Source organism: Leptonychotes weddellii, chromosome 15 (assembly GCF_054177405.1).
Source record: "Leptonychotes weddellii isolate Sample4059 chromosome 15, ASM5417740v2, whole genome shotgun sequence".
In the NCBI taxonomy this organism is placed as follows: domain Eukaryota; kingdom Metazoa; phylum Chordata; class Mammalia; order Carnivora; family Phocidae; genus Leptonychotes; species Leptonychotes weddellii.
In genome coordinates this window covers 4260924-4284759 of record NC_138383.1, presented here as the reverse complement: position 1 = coordinate 4284759, position 23836 = coordinate 4260924, and the positions used below count along the sequence as shown (strand labels likewise).

General features: G+C 51.1%; 1 long non-coding RNA gene and 1 other non-coding gene across 3 annotated transcripts; both read left to right on the top strand.

The window, feature by feature from the left end:
• The first annotated feature begins 45 nt into the window (after positions 1 to 45).
• On the top strand, positions 46 to 22602 carry LOC115943715 (uncharacterized). Of its 2 annotated transcripts, XR_014140368.1 has the most exons (5): positions 46 to 227; positions 344 to 463; positions 2395 to 4273; positions 21368 to 21602; positions 21916 to 22602. It is a non-coding gene; the product is annotated as an uncharacterized LOC115943715 (long non-coding RNA). The 2 variants fall into 2 exon arrangements; XR_014140367.1 differs by lacking the exon at positions 46 to 227 and having other exon boundaries at positions 234 to 463; positions 2395 to 3775.
• Positions 500 to 686, top strand: LOC115943763 (small Cajal body-specific RNA 16). The gene has a single exon (XR_004078362.1).
• Positions 22603 to 23836: the final 1234 nt, after the last annotated feature.

The window sequence follows — 23836 nt, the reverse complement described above, 5'->3', positions numbered from 1 at the left end:
AGAGCGGTTTCGGCGCAGGGGGCGGGGAGTGCGTAGAGGCGCGTGGTTCTTCGTGTCTAAGAGAGGGGGACTCCTCGCTTCGGACTGGTGGTCGACCCCGGCTTGCGGGGTGACGCGGGGGTCTCCGCTGTCACCGGCTCCAGCCTCAGCAGCAGGGCCCCGGACAGGGGAGGCGGAGGGGGCTTGGGCCGAACTCAGGCTCCGACGCCGGGGCGGGGCTGCGGCAGGTGCGGCTGCTGCCCGACGAGCCTGGGCGGCCGGGGCCAGCGCGAGGGTCTGGGGAGCGCGTAGATAGCGGATGAGACTCCTCTTCCTAGAGCACGTTGTGTGACTCTTTCCCCAGGGTTTCCTCAGAAAACGAGAACTTCCCAGCCCTCGGCGATTAGAAGCGGGCAGGCAGCGGTTGGCCATTTCCTCCTGGTCGGTGAGAGCACTCAGAGCGCGCTCAGTTTGGGGGATCCAGGTACGTCAGGCCCCGAGACGAAGAGTCTTAAGGCCGATGGTCTGGGGAAAGGCTCCTGTGTTGCTGAACCTGCCCGGTTGTGGGTGCAGCCTTGTACCAGGCAGCCCGACCCTGACCTAGAGTAAATTCCCGGGAGCAGTTTTTCCTGGGGTTTGAATTTGCAGTAACAGGTGTGAACATTCTAGCAGCAGTTTGATGATCATGTATGATACTGCAAACAGGACCCGCGCTGAAAAGAAAACCCTTAGAGTTAGTACCGGGGAGCAGTGGCTTCCGAAAATCTGGAAACAGTTGACCTCATAAATATCGATTGATACTTGGGCCGTGCACCGTGCTCAATGTTAGTGGGTGCAGAGATGAACAAGACAGCCCAGGCCCTTGTTCTCAGGGAGCTAAAGCCCCTTGAGGAGATGAGATCAAATGATTGCATTAAAGAGGGTGTAATTCAAGCTGAGGCTGAAACTCTGAAGGAAAGCACATTCCTGTTAGCAACATTACGGGGAGCGTGATGGAGGCTTTCCTGAGGATGGGATCCTTGAGCTGGACTCTGAAGGATGAGTGGGAGTTCTATGGAAGGCCAGGGGGGTGGCTTGTGCTAAAGGTCCAGCGACCTAGCAAGTGTGGCGAGTGGAGGACTTGGAAGAAGACCATTGTAACCCAAAAAGCAAGGGCAGTGGTGTGGGGTGAAGTTGAAAAGGTGGAGAAGGGCCAGACGGCACAGGACCTGTGGCTCACGCAAGCATTTTGGTCTTCCCTAAGAATGCAGGGGTCATTCTGGGTTTTAAACAAGAGGATGATGTGCTGAAATCTGTAATTTCAAGACAACAGTATGTACAGAATAGTGCCTTCCAGTGGAACTCCCAGCAGTGTTGGAAATTGTCTATATCTGCACTGTTTGTTAGAGTTCCACAGTCCACACGTGGCTGTTGAGCACTTGGCAGTGTGGCTGGTGCTACGGAGGAACTGGATTTTTCATTTTACTTTAAATGTAAATAACCACGTGTGGCCAGTGGCCACCGTGTTGGAGAGCGCAGGCCTAGTGTGTATTGGAGGCCCAGGAGCACCTTTATTGGAATCACGCCACCCAGAGACTCTTACACTTTTGCACCTCATCCCCTCCCAGGTAAAGGCTGAGAGGAAGTCTGCTTTTTGAGAACCCTCCCATTTTCTGAGGAGTTCACACATAGCAGTGCCTTTATGTTGGCTGGAGGGCAGCCTGCTCCTGGTGAAGTGGCTCCCTCCCGTCATCAGCACACCGATGGAAGATGGAAGAGCGCCTGCCGTCGTGGTCAGAGCATGCTCTCTGTGCTGGGGAGGGGGACGGAGGGGAAGGAAAAGCAGTCGCTGGTGTTAAGGCGGGGGGGGGGGGTGCTTAGAATCTAGAGAGGTGGGCATCTTAAGTGCTATGGAGCCACAGGAAGGGACATACTCAGTAGGACCTAATGGAATGTGACCCCCCTGAGGACATAAAGGCTGTTTCCAGCTGGTGACACGTGGCAAAGGGCAGGAGGGGTGGAAATGCCTGAGGATGTGGGCAGCTCGTGAGTTGGGGCCAAAATGGAGAACCATGTGGCTGGAAGCAGGGAAGAAGATGTAGGAATACACAGGCTGGTGTGGGGTTTCAGGGCTAGCTTCATTGTGGCTTCCGTGCAGGCAGGTTTCTGAGGAAGGCCCCAGGCGATGTGCGGATTACAGCCCAGAGGTGGGGGGGTAGGTAGGAGATCACTGTGGTTGCCTCCACGGAGAAGGTGGCCAGTCCTCCATGGAGTCTGCGGACCTGGAAGGAGGAGGGGCTGATAGAGGCGGGGTCACTGCAGGGCACCTTCCATGTTGTATTCTGGGTGGTAGTTACTAGATCTTGGAGGGTATTTTATGCTGCTAACAGACTTGCTAAGGTAGAGTGAAAACATAAAAGTGTACTTTCTTTGCAGGTGAGTTCACGGGAAGATCTGCGTGCGGGATGAATGCGTGCTGGTTTCTTTTCTGCCTGGTTCCGTGTACCCGAAGTGTAATTGTTGGGGACTTGGAACTTTCCGGGTTTCTTTGGTTTCATTTACTCAACCATGTAACTTCTGAATGCTGACCTGCTTAAGACCCTGTTTTGTATGGATATAAATAAAAGGGGTCCGTCCCCAAGGAGACTTTTTCATGCACTTCATGGTTTCCATCCCCGGGGACCTGTGTGCGGTGAGTCACCTCTGCTGCTGAGATGTGTGGTTGGCAGCACGGTTCCCAGCTGACGAGACTGAGCCGCTGGCGCTTCTCTGTAGGGAGTGTGAGCAGTGGGGGCACGTGGAGGGAGGTGACCATTGTCTTTGTGATCTAAGAGGAAGAGGGTGGCTGGTGTCGTTCAGGGTGGTGTTCACCTTGTGCAGACTTCCCTTTGAATAGAATTTCCCGGAAAGTGGCTGCTGGCCTCAGAACTGGTTGCCAGTAGCTGCCGGGCACTGCCCACCTCTGCTTCCTCACCTGGGTCTCTAGCCCCATGCGGGGGCTGTCCAGAGAATTCTCCCAGGCCTTCCTATCTTTTGAATGTTCGCCGCATATTGATGTGAGAAAAGGAAAAACCACATCAGTGGTGGTTCCTCTATTTCACGCTGTCTTCGTGTGACAGGGTATGACACGTATGTTTTTACATGGCCTAGAAAGGTTATCCGGATCTTCAGACCTAGTCGTGCCACACCCAGGGTTCCTGCCTGACCTCCTTGCTTGTGTCTGTATTTTTCACATACTTAGTGAATCTCTTGACTTAACATCCTCTGGCCCAACCCTCCTCTTGTCCAGCTCAACTCCCAGGGAGTCTGGCCCTCGAGTGCCTGCAGAGCCAAGAATGTAACTTCAAACCTTGCCAGGGAGGCCGTTGGTGGGCTTTGTAACAGACCCACAGTCCGAGAGACCGCCGCTGTGGAGGGCGGGCATGGCCACCCCGGGAGACAGTGGCTTGCGTGTCAGCCCTGAAGGGCAGACGTACCCACACTGTCCGCACCCGAGGGGTTAGCGTGGGGCTTTCACATCCCAGCTCCACCCCTGGCCTGCTGGGTGACCTCAGGCAGGCCACTTCCCTATTTCTTAGGAAAACGGGACCATGATGACGGTGACTCCCAAAGGTGGGCGCTTGTGAGGAGTCAGCAAATCATGTGACATGCTCGGGAGCACTTCAGACCCGTGAGCTGGCTGCTGCCCATTCTTGGATTTTTAGGGCACTTCATGGTGTCTCTGGCTGCGAGTTTCCAGGACGCTGCCATGCGGCGGGTCCTGGGGTACAAGGTGCTGTCGGCCACAGGAGGGTCCTACCTGCTACCGGGAGCTGAGGTGGGTTTGCTACAGGCTCTTGGCTTTTTCACCCTGTCCCATGTTCACGTTTGGGCCTCTCATGAGAGCACGTAAGTCTCAGTGTGGGCCCTGCCCTCTACGTGCTTGTCTTTAGAGAAAGTGTAATCATTGCCCAAATTAACATGTTGTGTCCGGATACGTATACTGGGGGAAATTGTACGTATTGGTATTTCTGGAAGAAACAGGTTGGAGCCCGCTCAGGGCTTTGTTCTCTGCGGTGTTTCTCTTGAGTGTAAACGTCCATCTGGGCACAGCGGCTGTGGGCAGGGCCTTGTCTGGCCTTGGTGTGTGTCGAGGAGCAGCGGTGGGGCTCTGTGTCTGCAGACTTCGCTCAGTGAGTTGCTTCAGCCTTTGGTTCGATAGATTAACCAGAAGCATTAGCTCCTGGGCCCCCCTGAGCAGGAACATCGTGTTTCTAGCACGGAACATGATGACATGGGAGTGCTTCATATTCATAGAGTCGTTTGTGATGTGCAGGTACCTCTTTCTCATTCTCATTTGGCATTGGCGTCAATGGAGGAGGGTGCCTGGGTGTCCCCGGTGCATCCACACGGCTCAGTCTGAGACCTCTCAGGGTGGGAGAGCCTGCCAAGAATGGGAAGGATGGATGGGGAGAGACTGCTCTGATGCTGAGGGGGGCGTGGGCTGAGATCCTGCAGTCTTCCCTGGCAGCCCCTATCCCCTCCAGATGCTGCTCCAATGTGGGTGCTTAACCTTGAACCTCTGCCCCTTTCCTCTGGGGCCGCACCCCAAGACAACAGCCTCCATCCATCCTGCACCCTGATGCGGTGTGCTGGGTGCTGTCAGTGAAGCCCAGAACCCACAGGAAGGGCTCGGGATTGCATTTGGCTGAGGCCATACCTGAGAATATTCCCCAGCTGTCTCCTCAGTCATTTGGTTCCAGCTGGCCTGGGCGCGGCGATGGTGTGCTTGCTCCCCTGAAAGAACATGTATCTAAAATAGGCTGCGATATGACGTGGATGGGCTTCAGCATTTGTGGGTTTTGTTCCTCTGGATTATGTAAGAGAGGGTTGAGGTAGGCAGGAGCCCAGTCTTTTCAAAGAGCTGGGCTTTTTAATAATAGCAGTGGATAGTGAAATGCACAGTCTGTAAGAAGTAATTTTTTTAATGTTAAAAATGGCCGTGGAGGGTGCCTGAGTGGCTCAGTCGTTAAGCGTCTGCCTTCGGCTCAGGTCATGATCCCAGGGTCCTGGGATCGAGTCCCACATCGGGCTCCCTGCTCGGCAGGAAGCCTGCTTCTCCCTCTCCCACTCCCCCTGCTTGTGTTCCTGCTCTCGCTATCTCTCCCTCTGTCAAATAAATAAATAAAATCTTTTAAAAAAAAAAAATGGCCGTGGAACACAAAAGACCTGTTGCTGAAAACGATGAAATTCGAACTAAAACAGTTACAGCACGGCACGGTTTTGAACTTCTCCCTTTGTCCACTAGAGGACGCAATCCTAATGAGCCACCCTGCTCTCGTTTGTAACTTGGTCCAGTTTTAGTTTTTTAATTTAGCCAAGCCTTTATTTCACCAGAAAGTTCTGCAGAAGGTTAATCTGAAGGGTTGGGCTCCTTGTTAGGACTCTGTCAGGAGGTCCCTGTTTCACACAGTTCCTGGGAAGTGTTCATCGTGTTGTGGACAAGCTGAACCCCACCCAGGTAGAGGACACTGCACTTGAGGAGAAGAGCATGTTCTTTTTTTTTTTTTTCTTTTTATTTATTTGAGAGAGAGAATGAGATAGAGCATGAGAGGGGGGAGGGCCAGAGGGAGAAGCAGACTCCCTGCTGAGCAGGGAGCCCGATGCGGGACTCGATCCCGGGACTCCAGGATCATGACCTGAGCCGAAGGCAGTCGCTTAACCAACTGAGCCACCCAGGCGCCCCATTAACATTTTTTTTTATTCTTATGTTAATCCCCATACATTACATCATTAGTTTTAGATGAAGTGTTCCATGATTCATTGTTTGTGCATAACACCCAGTGCTCCATGCAGAGTGTGCCCTCCTCAATACCCACCACCAGGCTAACCCATCCTCCCACCCCCCTCCCCTCTAGAACCCTGTTTGTTTTTCAGAGTCCATCGTCTCTCATGGTTCGTCTACCCCTCTGATTTCCCCCGCTTCATTGAGAAGAGCATGTTCTAATGCAACTTGCCGTCCACACTCCCCGGATAAGTTGTTCTAGTCGGCATGAGAGATTTTCTTCGGTAAGGACTTCTGTGCAACACATACCAGTACTTGAGGTCCCAGACAGTGTGTTAAGGGTTTAGAAGCATCTCTCGGGAGAACGTCACTCATACTTGCTGTTGAAAGGTACACACCAACACAGAACAAGATCTGTACAGAGCCGGTGTGGTTTAGACTGCCGATTGTCGTCCATTCTAAAGGTGCTGTTGAATTGGAAAGAGTTATGATCTCAAAGTGTCGTTTTAGGTAGAGTACTAAGGGAACCTCGTTGACCGCTCTCTGATGAATTAAACATGCTGAATTGAGGGGCGCCTGGGTGGCTCAGTCATTAAGCATCTGCCTTAGGCTCAGGTCATGATCCCGGGGTCCTGGGATCGAGCCCCGCATCGGGCTCCCTGCTCTGCGGGAAGCCTGCTTCTCCCTCTCCCACTCCCCCTGCTTGTGTTCCCTCTCTCGCTGTGTCTCTCCCTGTCAAATAGATAAAATCTTAAAAAGAAAACAAAAAAAAACCATGCTGAATTAAGCACTGACTGCGGGCCGTGTTAGACTGGGCAGGGGAGCCAGGCACGGGCAACTCCCTGCCCCTGGAGAGCTCCCATTCCAGAAGTCACGAGACAAGGGGAGAAGTGTGGGCTGTGCTCTGGAGGAAAGGAAAACTGGGCTGGGTTGGAGCGGGGTGTGAGTTTCAGGTAGGGTGGTCAGGAAAGGGCCCACATCCTAAGGGAAGAGAGGAAGTCACGCGAAAGTCTGGAAGCGCATCCAAGGCAGGGGGAGCGGCGAAGGTGAGTGAACAAGGCGACTTTCTGAGGAGAGTTGGAGGCGCCTAGGCGCCTGGTCTTGCAGAGCCTTGTGGGAAGTCTGACTTTTACTCCCAAGTAGGAGTCAGTAGCTCATATTTTTCTCTCCTCTTTTAAGGACCGTTTCCCCCTGCTAACAGAGTATTGGCATTAGAAGTATTTCCTGTTCTTGCGCTAACAGATTTGCCCGTTGAGGGGATCCCTGATCTATGCAGAGGGACTGTGCGACTGTGGGAGGCTCCCTCTCGGCTCTATTGAACCGTAACCCTGGTGTTCCCCAGGGAACCGACCTGGGAACAGACATTTGGATATAAGTTCCTGGGACAGCCCGGTGCCTTTCACCTTGTAGATGAAGCCAGAGACCGCGCAGACGACCCTTGTCAGCGTGGCAAGGACCCTGGGCCCCGGGCACGCACGTGCGCCTCCGTCGTGGAACTCACCCGTCGTCTGTTTTCTAGCCTGTTGCCACCTCGTAGGAACCGTGTACTTCTTGTTTTTTGCAACAAAGAGTAGATCTGTGTCATTTAAATTACTACCAAGAAGACAACAAAAAGGACATTCCCCTCTGAGCTTCACAGGGTCGAGGCCTGTTTTGGTTTTATGTGGTCGCACATAATGACTGTGTTTAAAACGACTCTTCGTGCCGATATTTTTTTCAGATCAGTTATGCAACTGCAGCAGAAAACTAGTTCTTTTCTTGCAAGTGTAATTAAAAATGGAGCCGAGTGAGCCCGGGGGAGGTCACATGTCTGGGGCCTGGCAGCTGTGCGGTTCTGTCCCGGTTACGCAACGCTGCTTTCGACCTTCGGCCACCAACAGCAAAACCTTCAGATTATCGTATGGAATTAAAGTAAGGCTCTTACTTTCCTTGAACAACACATTCTTTGTTAAAACCAGACTTGGGCTTTTAATACTGACTTCCACTAGAGGCTCCGTAAGCCATGTTCCATCCCTGCGGCTGTCCCTGTGGAACACATTTCCTAAAGTCAAACTCCCAACTTTCGTGCCCCTTTGAAACTTTGACTAGGTTGTCATCCATCCCGGAGACGTATGGGCAAAGCTCCTATAAACCCCCTTCACTCCTGTGCCATCTCTGTTCCCAATCACCGCACCCCTTTGAAAGTTAACAGAGGAGATAGGAAATATTATTAAGTCTAAATGAAATAAAGGGGTTACTTCTTCCAGTTGCTTTTTACATATGTGTAAGCACTGCTTAGTGTTTGTTTTCATTTTTAATTTCTTTCCTAAAGTAACAATGCACAAGTTTTTGTTTGTTTTTAGAGAGGTGGGCAAAGGGCAGAGAGAATCCTAAGCAGGGTCCGTGCCCAGCGTGGAGCCCAGTGCGGGGCTCGATCTCACAACCCTGAGGTCATGACCTGAGCTGAAACCAAGAGTCGGATGCTTAACCGACTGCCCCACCCAGGTGCCCCAACAATGCACAAGTTTTAGAGCTCAGAGGATTAAAAAGCTGGTACTGAACAGCAGCTCCCTGCACCCCGCTTGCCGGGGGCCTGCCCTCGACAACCATTTCACATTGCTCTATCTTCCAAGTGCGCTCATCTCCCCACTTCCGACTATCGTGTATGTGCTGTTCCTTTTTTTTTTTTTAAGATTTTATTTATTTATTTGACAGAAAGATAGCGAGAGCAGGAACACAGGCAGGGGGAGTGGGAGAGGGAGAAGCAGGCCTCCTGCTGAGCAGGCAGCCCGATGCGGGGCTTGATCCCAGGATCCTGGGATCATGACCTGAGCTGAAGGCAGACACTTAACGACTGAGCCACCCAGGCGCCCCTGTGCTTTTCCTTTTGACTCTTCATTTTAAGGCTTGCCTGTCGACTTGCTTTGTGGTGGATTCAGGCCGAGCACGCACAGACCCCCTCTGCTTCCCCTTCCACATCCTCCAGTACAATCATCCTGTGTGAATTCTGTTCGGATCAGCATTCCGTGTTGTCCTGCAGGTAACAGTGCTTACCTGCCCCCCGGCCTCACCTTGCAAGACCTTTTTCATTTCCTTCTTGTTCTCCCCTAGTTGTCTTGCTCTTTCTTTGGTGGAGCTTTCTTTGGTCGCTAATTCTTGTTCCCACATGGCCTGTAGCTTCTCGGCCCAACTTTACGCAAGGTCAACCACATTACCTCTAACTTTGTACAGGGTCAACCACATGACATCATGTATCCATTCCGCTTGTTTCTTAGATGTGTGAAAGAAGCCTTTTCAGACAATGCAGTTAGGAGAATGTTGTTATGGTTTTGTTACAATCACGTGCAAGGGAGAGGCCCCACTAGGCCAATTCAGAAGTTCAGATTTCATTAGGAATTTTATATTTTACAGGAAAATATAAAGGTTGGATTATTCTCAGGGCAAATACAAAAAGAATCCTGGCTGAAGACCTGACAGTTGGGTGGGTAGGTAACTGGTTTCCCAGGAAGTTCCTTATAAATTATGTCAAGGGGATGCCAATCTTCCCAGAAGGAGGCTATGATTTTAATCAGGCAGAAAAAGGCTCTGTCCCAAGCTAGGTTTAGACCAACTTTTTTTTTTTTAATTTGATTTTTAAGTAATCTCTACACCCAATGTAGGGCTCAAACTCAGAACCCCAAGGTCAAGAGTCGCACACTTCACCAACTGAGCCAGCCAGGTGCCCCTAGATCAGTGTTTTATACCCTCTCTTTGACCTAGACATCATATCTGACTTGCTTAAGAATGCATCTTGTTGCATTTTGGTTCTAAGAACATAAAGGGAAGTGTCTAGTTCAGTGCTTCCCAAACAACCTGCGCACAAATCCCCTGATTTGTCAAATGCAGATTCTGGTGCAGTGGGGCTGAGGTGGGGCCTGGGACTCTGCATTTCTCACCAGTTCCCTGGTGCTGCTAGTCCGGGGACCATACTTTGAGGAGTAAGGGAGGGCATTTTTGGTTGCTTGGTGCATCTCCCATTGATGGTAGACTTGGATGTAGGTTTAATTTGTCTGACACATGCCCAGTTGTGATTACTAGCAGTATCTATACATATTTATGAGCCAGTTTCCTGTATTAAGGAAGAATTTCCTGACACAGCATGTAGTGGTCATGATTTCTTACAGTCTGTGCAGCAAGGCCTCTCTCATATGTAAGCTGGATTCAGTGAGGCCTGTTCCATACATAAGTACAGCAAGAGGCAATGATGAACATCTCTACTGTTGGTCTAATAAAACTAAAGTCACATGAAAGATAATTTAAAAACCTCCCAGCTGTCAAAAATCAGAGCTGGATTAAAGTGGTAAAAACAGATTTTATTCAGAACTATTGCAATAAAGGAAAAGAGACCTCAGTATAGAATGGGTTCAGTTCCAAATGGAGCAGGGACAGGGAGCAGGAGCGGGGCAGCGAATGGAAAATCACTAAGAGGAAATGTCGAGGGTAAGGGGGCTTCTGGCTAAACTGACCTAGCGGATTCTGGCTGAAGGCCAGCCAGGGTGTCCAGTATCACCCCAGGGCCAGTGAAGGATGAGGAACCTGATCAGACATCCAGGAAGGCAAGGCGGGGGGGGCGGGTTCTAATGAAACTGACTTAGCTGGGTTCTTGCTAAAACTAGATTTTATAAGGAAGTGCGCAGACAGGCCTAGGAGATGGTCCAGGAGTCTAACATAGAATCTTTTTCCTAATCTAACCTTGATTAGTCCTTTTGAGGTTAGTTTGAATGTTCTCTAAACTTTGAGAGGAAAGGAATGTTGTATAATTGAGAGAGAATAGTAAGCAAAATTTATGACACGTCCAGTAGGTGCCAAAAATTTGCAGATCTGATCTCCTTGAATCTCTTCTGTGGGGGGAGTGGGCTCATTGAGGGCCAGTGACTGCCTAGGGTCACAGGCTAGTGTCCACTTTCTCATTCACAAATGTGGGTCACACACTTGGACACCATGCTAGGCACTGGGGATACAGGGGGAACAAGACCATCACCACAGCCCTGGAGCAGGCTTTCTAGTTTAGGAACAACCCCTCCCAAAAAAACAAAACAAACCATCACATAGAACAAAGAAGAGGCCTTTGGTGAAGGTCCCTGCTTTGAGTGTGTTGGGGCTCCTACTTTGGCTTGGAGGAGAGGGAAGGCCTCACTGGTGGTGTCTGCACTGAAAGCTGAATCACAAGAAGCAGTGGGCCAGGAATGAAGAGGGAAGGGCATTCCGGGTGGCAGGAACAGCAAGTGCAAAGGCCACACAGCAGGAGTCAACTAGCAGTGGGCCAGGGACCTGAACCTGGTGCTGCCTGACTCCAAAGTCAGTGGTCTCCCCACTGAGGCCTCTGCCATTTTGCTGGCCAGTGTCAAATAAAGAAACAGATCCAGACTTAGGAAACAGACCATCTTGTTAAGGATGATTGTGGGGGTGGGGGGCCACCCCACCAGGGAGGATACTCTGACCAGGCATCTGCCCTGGAAGAGTTTGGCAAAAAGGAAACTTCCTTCGTGGGAGGAGTGGTGTGGGGGAGGGGGCGGAAGGGTGGCTGCTTGAGGGAGTTGGCCAGAGGTGTTAGCTGAGGTCACCCTGTGAGGCTGCGGGGGTGGAAGAGGTTTCCTTCTGCCCTTTGCGGTTCTTTGGCTGGGCTGATAATTAAATTGACATGAGACATTAATGGGAGAAAAACGGAAGTTTAATAACATGCATACCTTCTATATACATGGCAGGAAAAACAGTTACTCCCCCAAATGGCCAAAGCCATCACCTTAAATACCACCTCCAGCTAAAGACATAGGAGATGTTGGGGTGGGGGGGGGTCAGTTGTGGAGGTGATCGGGAAAAGCGCCAAGAACAAGGTGAGGGTGTTGTTAGGGTTTAAGTTCACACCTCCACTGATGAGTTTCCAGAGACCTCAGGAGACACCCCCACACATGGAGACTTCCCTCAGAACGAAATGTCTCTTACTAAAGGGTAAGATCTCCTCCTGTGACTGCAGTTTCTTAAAAATAACCAGTTTAAGATAATATGCCAAAGAGACACATTTGGGGGTCTGTTCTCCCCTTCATAGCCATTTTGACTCGTGTCAACACACGTTCTCTGAGCAGAGGCTGGGCCCACAGGCCACGTGAGGCAGACACGTGCCTGTGGACTGGCGCTTCCTTCCAGTGGAAGTGCTTCAAGTTGCTGCTCAAGGAGTGAACACAGCCAAGTGCTTTCACGAGCGCCCCATGCCTTTTGGTGAGCGTCATCCGTGTTTGGTTTTATTTAGCAATCAGTAACGGCAGGAGATAGATGGGAAGCCCAGCAGCGGATGCTCAGATTCAGCAACTTGTTCAAGGTCTCGCACCTGATTCTGGAGCAGAAACCAAGATTTGACCTTCATATATGAGTTGGCAGAGTCCGTCACAATTTGCAAAAAATTTGACATTGATAGATGGGCCTTGTCCACAGCCACCTCCTGGCAGCGATCAAACGGTGCCGTAATGCCTCGTGATGTCCCCCTACTCTTCCCAGCTAAGGAACCAGGTGCGTTATCAGTAAATTGTCCTCCTTCCTTACAGGGTATGATTAGATATGTCTAATCCAGAGGTGATGCCAGAAGTGCCACATTTGGGAACTCGACTTCCCACGGGAAAAGCGTGAGCCCCGTGTGCCAGCCATCTGGGTGGTTCTGTCACTTGCAGCGGGCCAGGCACACCAGCGAGGTCTGGGAATCTCAGGCGAGGAGGGGCAGCCGTACACCCAGCTGCTGTCGGTGGTCCTCGTTCCTTGGTCTCAGAGAACACGGGTGATTAAAAGCAGCTGGAAAAAGAAGAATTCCAGGACATTCCTGGTATTCCGGAGTCTGGCTTCAGTAATCCTGTACTGCGTGAAAGGACAAATAAAAACAAAAAGTTGGAGGTCTCGTTCTCCCTGTTGAAAACCAGGGAAGAGTGACGGGTGTGGTGATCATTTTGCAATATATACAAATATTGAATCATGGTGCTGGACACCTGAAACTCATGTAATGTTATATGCCAATTATATCTCAATTAAAAAAAAAGGATCTGAGACCCTGTAAAAATAAACCATTGTTTAAAAGTACAGAAACAACGGAAGAGCCTCCCCCGCCCCTCTCTCCCTTTGCTCTCCGCCTTTCTTTCTCTGCCCTTCTCACAAGTATGCTAATCTGTTTTGTGGCTAAATTAGTCTCTGGCCCATCTCACAACTCAGGAATGTCTTCCCTAGGACCAGAGAGCCTCCCCTTTGAAATGTGAGAAGGATAATGCTGTCAGTGTCCTGGGAGGGGACAGCCCCACTCCACTGTCACCTGACTAATTGCAACCTACACGAGGACCCATTGTCTTACTGCAGCTGCTTAGCTCTTTCACAGATCAAGTTTTCTGTGTTTTGGTTCCTTCAGTGGGTTTCGTGGGGTGCTCCTCACGTTGCGGTTGAACGCTTATCATTGCTTTCTTTTACCTTTGTGGAGAGCTTTGTTATCCAGGGCTGTTGACCAAACTTCAGTCAGGCTCCTAGACCATCTCCTAGGCCCGTGCATGCACTTCCTTATAAAATCCAGTTTTAGCAAGAACCCTGCTACGTCAGCTTCACCAGAAGCCCCCTCTGCTTCCCGGATGTCTGACCAGGTTCCTCATCCTCCACCGGCCCCCGGGTGATGCCTGACACCCTGGCTGGCCTTCAGCGAGAATCCTGCTAGATCAGTTTAGCCAGGAGCCCCCTTACCCTCTACGTTTCCTCTTAGTGGTTTTCCATTCGCTGCTCCACTCCCGTGCTCCCTGGCTATAAATTCCTGCCTGTCCCCGCTGCACTCGGAGTCGAGCCCAATCTCTCTCCCCCACTGTAAATCCCAGCACACGGTCCCTATGCCCATCAGCCCATCGTGAGGGTCCTGGATGGAGCTGTGTCACCATCCTTAACAAGTGTCCTTGCATGTTTTTTTCTTTACTACTAGGAGAGAGGTGTGAACTCCTCTACCCTCTTAGGTGCTTTGTTTGGAGGCCTGCAAATTGAACTGACAAAGACAGTTTAGCAAGAAAAAGGGAGATTTGTAGTGGAGTTCACAGAAACATGTGCCTAGAGGAAGCTTAGAATTGAGGGCTCATCTACCATCTTAAGAAGGGGAGGGGAGAAGAGAATGACACGTGCAGGAAGGTAAGACTTTTAGAAAAGGTGAATGAGCCTTTAGAATAGGTGGTAGATGTGATAGTTCCGTGACAAGGCTGATTTCTCGTCTGGACGTAGACTGCTCTCCTCTGCTGATAGGAGTCCATCTTCTCGGCTTGCGATCCCAGCCTGGGAAGGGCATTTATGACACTTGAATTCTTTTTTTAAAGATTCTATTTATTTGTTTGAGAGAGGGAGAAACCGATTCCCCGCTGAGCAGGGAGCACAACGTGGGGCTCCATCCCAGGACCCTGAGATCATGACCTGAGCCGAAGGCAGACGCTTGGCCTTCTGAGCCACCCAGGCGCCCTGACACTTGAACTTTCAGGAGGCTCTGCGTTTAGGCAGATAAGGGAGTTCAGAAAATCAAACAGTACCCAAAAAAAACCCACCAAAAAACCAAAAAAAACCCCTCTTATTCTGGGCCCGTTCACTGGCTTTCTTCTTACCTAATTTTGTTGGGAGTCAAGGGAATTCTCCACTTCCCTCCTCCCAAGTGAGGGCAAGTTGAAATTACTCAGAGTCTGCTCTAGAGTCAGACGAAGCCCCCCGGCCTCCAGTCCCTGGAGCTTCCCCCTGCTGTGCCCTCACTTCACCCCGCAGCTAACTTCCCGTGAGCACCTGCACCCGCCCACCCTGTCCACGGCGCTCCGGGAGCAGGCGTCTGCGTGTCACCTCCGGGCGCTCATTAATGCCCCCTGGGCTGTGATTTACCAGGAAGGAGTCCCTTCTGTCCTGGAGAAAACCAGCTGCCCACGGTGGAGCCTCCGTGCCTTCAGATTCTGGGGTAGTGGTGAGGAGTCTTCGTTCGGCCCAGCACCCTGTAGACCCCCAGGGGACAGAACAAGCAGAAAGTGGCTTCCACCTCAGGACCCCTTACCTCTCGAGGGGCCGGGCCTGGCGCTTCACCTTCATCTCATTTACTACACCTTCGAACAACAGGTTTCTGAGGCCGAATGGTTCTTTTCTTTACCTTCTAGATAGAGGGACGGGGGCAGAGGGACGGCCACTGCCAGAGGCCCACGGCTGGGCCACGCCTGACCCCCACAGTGCCAGGCAGTGAAGAGTCTCACTTGGCTGCTTTTAAGCTAATGAAATAGAAATAATTACAAGTATGAGAAATACAAAATATCTATTATGTACTTCCATTCTCGGTTAGACTCCGTTAATGAGGACATGGGAGGGGAGAGAGGGCGAGAACGCGGGAAGCCTGCAGGGCAGCCCAGAAGTCCCTGTCGCGACGCACACAGCGGGCACCCCAGCCCGGGGAGCCCGTCAGCACTGAGCGCCGTGAGAGGGGCTCTTCCTGACCTTCTGGCAACAATGGCACACACACTTCTCTTATAGAAGGTCCTAGAAGTCCTTTTTAGGGTGCCTGAGTGGCCCAGTCGGTTGGGCGTCTGCCTTCGGCTCAGGTTGTGATCTTGGGGTCCTGGGATCGAGCCCCACATCGGGCTCCCTGCTCAGCGGGGAGTCTGCTTCTCCCTCTCCCTCTGCTGCTCCCCACCCCCACTCGTTCTCACTCTCTCAAATAAATAAAATCTTTAAAAAAAAATAGAAGTCCTTTTATTTTAATATTAATTTATTTCGGAGAGAGAGAGAGGGGAGGGGCAGAGGGAGAGGGAGACAATCCCAAGCAGACCCCTCACTGAGGGCTCAATGCTGCAACCCTGCGGCCATGACCTGAGCTGAAACCAAGAGTCCGACGCAACCAACTGAGCCACCCAGGCACCCCGAGTTCTAGAAGTTCTAAAGGTTCTACACAAGCGAATGGTGGAGTGGTTTTGGAACTTGACTGTATTGGAGCGTTTGAGCTCTGTCAGCAACCCCTGAACGTCCCCATGACAAGGGGCCTTTGCTGATGGGTTCCATTCCCCAGTGTCTGAAGGTGACAATTTAGGGTTGAGATTTATGTCATTGTTTTCAGCCCCCTCGCCCCACACCCTTCCACACGTCCTCCCACTTCTGCAGTTTTCCTCCAGCCCGTTGGCTCAGCATGCAGTGGGATCTGGTGGTGACGCAGCCTGCATGGCCCAGCTGTCCCTGCACCCTCAGCCCAAGTCCCTGACTGCCCAGTCGAGGTGTCAGCACAGTCCGAGGCCTGCAGCCGGGTCACCTGTGCATCTTGGACACAGGCAGGGAGGGCGGCCTGGTGCCAGGCGGCTCTCGCTCTTCCCCCCGGGACATGACGGGGGCCGGAGGGAGGGGACTCCGGTTTTATAGATTATTGTGTGCACCGTGGCATCTCCTATCCCAAATGAGTTGTCCTCCCAGTTCTGGTAGAACTGTGGTCATCCCAAGAAAAAAATTCTGTGACACTGTCACAAAGGCTGTTTGAGCAGAGTTTTTAACAGCTTCCCTCTGAAGGAGAAAGACCTAAAACTCACTATTCAAAGCTATACTTTCCATTTACTTTCTGTGGCGTTTACGCTCTATGTCCCGCACTAGAAGTGGGTACCGCTTCACATACTGTACAAGGAACCAAATCACCTGCAAGTCCTCGGCAGCTACCCGCTTCCCGCGCTCAGTCTCACCACCCAGTAGCCCACCGTTACCCGCTACGTTCACTGAAGGCATGAAATGCTCATCTCCCAATGTGCACATTTTTTGAAAGTGGTGTCATACTTCATCATGATTTGTCAGCTTGCAAACATTTTCCTTGGAATATGCCGGGCTCCCCTGTGCTTCCTAATTCTGTACTTTGCGGGCAAACACAATAGTTGGAACCGATGGCAGGCAAACTGCTTTGGTTTTAACTTTTGTCCAATTACCCAGAAGAGAGGTGTGGACTTGTTTACTTGGTTTGCATTCAGGAACATTCTTTGTCTTCCAGAGCACCCATGAGAAAAGTTCCTGTCTTGGAACACGAAGCTCTGCACCGTGATTTACCCCCTGGAGTAATTAGATTGACTGACCAAGCTCTGGGAGGAAAGGCCTCCTGGGTTGCCCGGCTGCAGGGACAGGCAATAGCCTGAGAGAACAATTGTTTCGGCGGGGGACAGTCTCCTTCCTATCAGTTCCAGAAGCGGAAGTGGCTGGACCTGCTGCTTGCTCTGGCCTGGGCGGGCGCGGGGGTGGGGTGGGCGGGGTGGGGGGGGTTGTGATAACCCAGCGCGAGGACCCGGCCCTGTGAGTATGTCGATTTTGACCACTGGCAGGCCCGCCTCTATGACTCAGAGAAGCCTGATGTGTCTCAGATACTTTGATCTCAAAATTAATCAGAAATTGGAAGCAACCAGAGACAGAAAGGGGCGATCCAGTAAGCAGATTGTGGGAGGGCTGTACAGTTGGAAAGGAGCTTCTGGTATTGTGGTGAGTGAGGACAAAGGTTTCCGAGAACTGTGGGATCCCATTGACACGAAGTCCCAAATCAGACAAAAGTCACTCTGCGGTGACAAGAGGTCAGAAAACCGGTTATTCTGGGGAGGGAGGGCGCTTGCGGGACCTGATCCTTACCTTTACCTTCTCAGGACGGTTCATCAGTGTGTGCAAACGTGAAAACACGCCTCGAGTTTGGGCTCTTGGCTGTGTGTGAAGGATCGCTCCGTAGAAAAGGAAGCATACTGTGTGCAAATGGTGTGATTTCATCTGTGAAGGTCATGGACAGGAACCCTAGGCTGTGGTGTAGAAGAAGAGGTTCCCTCTGGGACGTGGGCGACCGGGAAGAGGGTGAGGGGTCCCTGGGGGGTGGTTATGGGAGAGCTCTTGGCTGGGGCCGTGGTCACACAGGTGCATCTCTTCGAGATATCCACCCGTTTGCTGAGGATCTGTCATTTTGCTTGAACGCTATACTTCAATAAAAGATTACTTAAAAATATGATGTACAGTATGGTCCTGTTTTCTCCATTGAAAACATATGTGCAGGGGCCCCTGGGTACCTTAGTTGGTTAAGCTTCAGACTCTTGGTTTTGGCTCAGGTCATGATCTCAGGGTTGTGGGATTGAGCCCTGTGTTGAGCTCCTGATGGTGAATGTTCAAAAAGAATAATTAAAAGCACTTAAGGGGCATCTGGGCGCCTCAGTCGGTTGGGTGTTTGCCTTGGGCTCGGGTCATGATCTAAGGGTCCTGGGAATGAACCCCAGGTCAGGCTCCCTGCTTAGTGGGGAGTCTGCTTTTCCCTCTGCCCCTCCCCCTGTCCATGCTCTCTCTCTCTCTCACTCTCTTTCTCTCAAATAAATAAATAAATCTTAAAAACAAAAATAAAAACCACTTAAGCCTTGAGTGGACCACCACCTGTTGTCACTCCCCTTGGAAACTCCCATGCTCTTTCCAGGCCTGTAGAACAATCTTCTTCTTATCCAGAAAAACAGATTTTTCTGCTTAAAATTTTGATCCAACTTTATTTTTTTCAGAAGATTTTATTTATTTATTTGACAGAGAGAGTGAGAGAGAGAACACAAGCAGGCGGAGTGGGAGAGGGAGAAGCAGGCTCCCCCCTGAGCAGGGAGCCCGATGCAGGGCTCAATCCCCAGACCCTGGGACCATGACCGGAGCCAGAGGCAGACGCCCAACGACTGAACCACCCAGGCGCCCCTTGATCCAACTTTAAAGTTCAAATGTTGGAATAAAAGGATGCTTCACAATGGATTTTTTTTAAATAGGTGAAACAAACAAGTTTATTACAATCCCTAGATGTTCCTTCTCCCGCGTGTCCGAGATGGGGCAGCGCTGCCCCTCCTCACAGGACCTCGGAGTGCACAGCGACCACGGGTTTCTTCCGCCTCAACCCCCTGCCTTCCCTGCCACACACCTGCTCTTGGGTACCTCCTGGGTCACAGGCTGAACGCATCCAAAACGCACCTGCAGCAACAGACAGGATAAAGAAGTAGTTAGGAGCAGATACCAGCCAGGGGGAGTCTGTCTCTCTGCTCACCTGCCTGAAATCCCGCCAGGCTGAGGGTATCACTGTCTTGGGGACAAACCACAGTTCCGAAGTGAAGATCCTGAAGGCCTCCGTGCTTCCCGTGAGTGCGACGCAGTTCAGCACGAGACAGTGGTTCTTACCGTCCCCACCTTATGCCTTAGCTGCTCCTGACTGCGCTGTGAACACAACCTCTTATCCTAACGCACAGGCCCGGAATACTCCCCAGGGTGGGAAGAAGGTGCCAATGTCTGTGTTCCATCCCTGCCTTAAGTGGAACCTTTTTTTTTGAGATTTTATTTATGTGTTTGACAGCGCACAAGCAGGGGGAGTGGCAGGCAGTGGGAGAGGGAGAAGCAGGCTCCCCACTGAGCAGGGAGCCCGATGCGGTGCTCGATCCCAGGACCCTGGGACCATGATCTGAGCCGAAGGCAGACGCCCAGTGGACTGACCCGCCCAGGCGTCCCATGTGGGACCTTCTTTACAAAACCGTGTGGCCCACCTGGATGTCTGTGATAAATGACATTATCGTAGAAGTCCTGGGAGCCGCTCCCCTCCACCCCACCTCCGGATTCAGGAGTCAGGCACAAATTCAAACCATTAAGTAAGTCCCAGTGGGCTCGCATTTTCTGGAGCCCCACAGCCATAAACCGCGGCAACAAAGCTCTTCCCAGTTCCTAACTTCAGAGCTGTTTTCTTGTTTTGTCTGTAAGTGTTCACTCCAGAAAACTATCCCCTTCCGGCTCTTTCCTGGGTCTGATGTCCACCAGCTACCAATAAACTGCTAAATGCAATTGTGGGTTTTTCACATGGGGAATGTTGGGCAGAGCATTTCTGTGGTTGTATTATCTGCCTAAAGCCCCAAGCCCTCTGGGTTCACCTTTGGCAGCTAAGTTTGGGCAGGGGAGGTTTCTTCCAGGACCCCACCTGTTTCAGACCCTTTTGGGAACCAGACCCTCGTTCTCTGCTCTGTGTACGGTGTATGGGTGGGAACGGTTCTTGGGGTCTTCACTCGGGGGCTACGGCCCTTCTGGGATGCTGCCCACCTCCCCAAAAGAGGGACGTTGTGAGTTCTGACTACCCTCTGAGTTGTTGCCACCAAAGCAGCGTGTTCTCTTGCTTTTCAAAACCCAGAAAACAAGTCACTGTTTCCTAAATGAAAAGGAGCAAAATTAGCACTGGGAGAGGTCGTGGGAGATGTTTTCCAAGTATCTGAGAGTGCTTGGCAGAATAAAGCAGGAGCACTTATATGTAAAATCCTCTCCATCAGGGCCTGTTTTGAAGTCAGTTCATTGTGCTGGAAAGGAAACGGAAAGAAAGAAATGAAAGAGTTTGACTCTGAAGTCTTTATAAACCCTACAAAAATTCACAGAGCTGTAAAGATGCAAAAGAGCCCATTTGGGGGGGGGGGGCGTGCTGCTGGAGGGGATTGGTGGGCTTGAGGGATTGCCCCCCAAGGCAGAATCTCCTGAGAACTTGAGTAATAGTATGAGCAAAACCCAACCCAGAATCTGGAGGAAGGGGGAATGAATTCTGACCTTTGTGTCTGGGTGTTTCGTGGGGGAACTGAGCCATGCGGGACGGGGCGGGATTTCGTAGAGCAGATCCGAGGACAAAAGCCCTACCAGGCGGGAGAGGTTCAAATTTCCAGAGGGGGCAACAGGGAGGGAGGCACAGGGCGGTGCGTCCTCAAGCAGCAAGCAGCATGATGGCCTCGGCACTTGGGGCAGAGGTAAACCGAAATCTGGTATTTTTATCGCTGTTTCTGTATTGTGCTTTACAAGTCTGAGATCTAACATGAACATAAATTTGCTACAAGGTTAGGGGTTTTTTTGTTTGAAATTCAGAGAGACATTTTTATCAGCGACTGCATGTTCGAACAACCGTGGAATGTCACAGACTTTTCCAAGACCTCCCCTCTTGTTCCTCTGAGGAGATACCAGGCAGGATACTCAGTCTTCGACTGAGGAATTCACCCCTCTTCATGGACAGTGTGGGTGTGAGTGGGGGTGAGGCTGCGGGTAGGGGGAGTTTTGGGACCGTGATTTCAGGCTGACACCCCATCTTTACAAAATTAAATGTTCAGCATCCTTTTCATGCCATAATTGGCGACCTCTGGGTCTGTTGAGCACCACCTACCCCTCTGTTTCCAGCTTCTCTCTCTTCTTTGCAGTAAATGCTAGTGAACTAATCTGTGCGCAAAGACACTTTTTGGGGGCATGCAGAAACCAGCAACATCTCTGCAAAAGATTGGAATTTTTAAAAGCCCTAATAAGCTCTTCTCATCAGCTGAATGAATGTTTTGACAGCCTAGTGGTGATCGATGTGTTCTACAGCTTTTAGACAGAGCTGCTGAATTATAGAGTAACTTCACAGATCAAACCCTAGATGAGAATGTTCTCCATAGAGCTGGCCTGTCCCCAGTGACTGCTCAGGAAAACCCATCCCCTGGGTTTGGCCCAGGCCATCTCCTGTGGGAAGAAACATTGTAGGGCTGAGGGGTTAGACAGGCCTTCATTACCATGGAGCTGGAGGCAAAGGGTTAAGTTTGGGGGTGTCAGATCTTTGAGACTCCCTGAAGACCCCTGCCCAGCCCCTCCCTCTTATTCCTATCTCCCTAGGTGAGAATCTACATAGAATGGTGGAATCGGCCTTGATAGGACCAGAAGGCCAGTCACTGCACCAGCCTGGCACTGACATTCTCTGGAACCTACGACCAGAAGGCCTGAGGCTTGGAGGCCAAAGAGCAAGACCAGCATTTCATCTTGGTCAGCTGCAGGGTCAACTGGATGGCAGGGATAATGCGATGTTTCCAATCTGGGCATACAGAGAAGGCCAACAGGGCACCTGGCTTAGGTAGGGCTCCCCAGTGCCTTGGGAGCTGGGGTGTGTGGCTGCTTAGAGCCATAATGGGTGGACACATCAGACAGCTCTTTGGAAGGGTTTGGAAAAGCTGCTCCTTTCTTCAACCTAATGCCTCTGACCCAGGCAGGCTCTCAAGGGGGGTCTGTCCCTACAGAGAGGTCTTGTCTCCCTCTTTGTCAACGACAATTACAAATCAATGATTTTAAAATTTACTGTCCAACCAGGTCACTTCTGAGAGTGACAAGGGGGCATTATGAATAACTACCTTGAGTCAACAGGCATACACGGACATTGTCTCCAACAGGGTCGTCCATCACCCTAATTAGACGGGAAGAAGAAGGGAAGGAATGTGAATGAGGCCCATTCGTCTCCACCCATGTCAGGCTGTCCTTTGAGCCCCACACATTCCAAGTGACAATGGACACTTTTCTGTTACGGAAGACAATCCCAGGCGCCACTAGGTCCAAAGGTAACAAAAGACGGTATTTCCAGCTGCTGTTCCAGAAATGGCATTTAACCTAAGGAGAGCTCTGGCCGCAGCCAGAGCAGGTCATCTTTCCTAAGTCAGGGTTATAACTGTGCAGCCTCGGGAACCTGACTGTTCTAACGTGTGTGCAGGCACGCGTCAGGGCGGCGTGTCTAGATGCTGCGGTCCCTGCTTCCTGCCATCATCATTGCCTCTGTCACAGCACGCAGGGAACACAGGCTTTGACGGGCAAGGTAATCCCAGGGGGTTTAGAACAGGAAAGAAATAACTAGTACCTTCCAGTAACCATCCCATCCCCTTCAATAAGAGGAAGGCAGCACTGGTGGTGCCGTCTTCCCACGCAGAGTCCCAAGAGCTAGATGAACATGCAGGAAAATGAGCCTCTGCTTGCAGCGTTGGGGGAAGGAAAAGAGAGTCTAGAAGATCACTTGGCCACCTCTCCTTGGGGGTTATGAGTGAATTGCAGGCTTCTGTCCTACCCTGGAATAAACAGCTTCCTTTTTTTTGTTGTTGTTTTTTTAAGATTATTTGTTTATCGAGAGAGAGAGAGTGTGTGTGTGTGTGTGTGTGTGTGTGTGCGTGCGTGTGCAAGAGTCGGGGAGGGGCAGAGGGAGAGAGAATCTTAAGCAGACTCTATGCCAAGTGCGGAGCCCGATCTCACAACCCCAAGATCATGACCTGAGCTGAAATCAAGAGTCAGATGCTCAACCGACTGAGCAACTTAGGCGCCCCAAACAGCTGCTTCTTTCAGGAGGTGAAACGATGAGGCTCGTGTCAGTGCATTAGCGGGAGGAAAAGCTCGCAACAGAGCCCGTACCCTGTGGGAGAGCAGACTGGGCTGTTGTCAGGGATGCCAGCTCCCTGGCAGGACAGGAAGCAGCCCTTCTTTTATCCACCTGCAGAATGAAGGAGTATTTGATGAAATCATTCATGCTGAGTGCAAAATATCATCTACAAGTGCAGATAATTAACGACATCATCTGTAAGAAGAGGGCCAGTCTGGCTTGTCCTGAGGGGCCCTTCCACGATAGTGGTTCATCCTTCTGCTATGTGTGTGATCCCTGGATGACATCAGCCAACTGCGCTCACACCTGCTGGGCCCCCTTGCTCCGGTGCAAAGGCGGGATTATTAGACAAATTCGAGGCTGCACAGACACGTTCTGATCCCATGCCAGAGAAGAGGCCACAGCTTAGAAAAAACAGGAACAGTTTCAGGAACGTGACTGTGGGGACTTTTCCCAGGCCTCACTGACCCTCGGGCTACATTTGCCCCTTACTGACAATATTTTCTTTTATTGCACCAAAAACAATTTCAGCTCATTTGTTACCCTGCCTGAGAGTTCATCAACTGGAGATTAGAATGGACAAGCACAGGGAGGGGGAAGTCTCCCTGGACTCCCTTAGGGTCCCTGGCTAGGTCTGAAAATGAAACTGACAAAGACAGTCACAGGAGAGAAACATACACGATTATTTAATAGACGTTTTCTGGGACATGGGAGCTGTCATAAGGAAGTGAAGAGTTGAAGAAACAGTTAGATCTGAGTTGTTGTTTTTTTAAGATTTGATTTTTAAATAATCTCCATCCCCAACATGGGGCTTGAACTCACGACCCTGAGATCAAGAGTTGCACGCTCCACCAATCGAGCCAGCCGGGCGCCGCAAACCTGAACATTTTTGTATGGGGTTTGATGCTGAGTGGACGGTCGTGGAGGAATGTGATAGGTCGAAGAACCTGAGG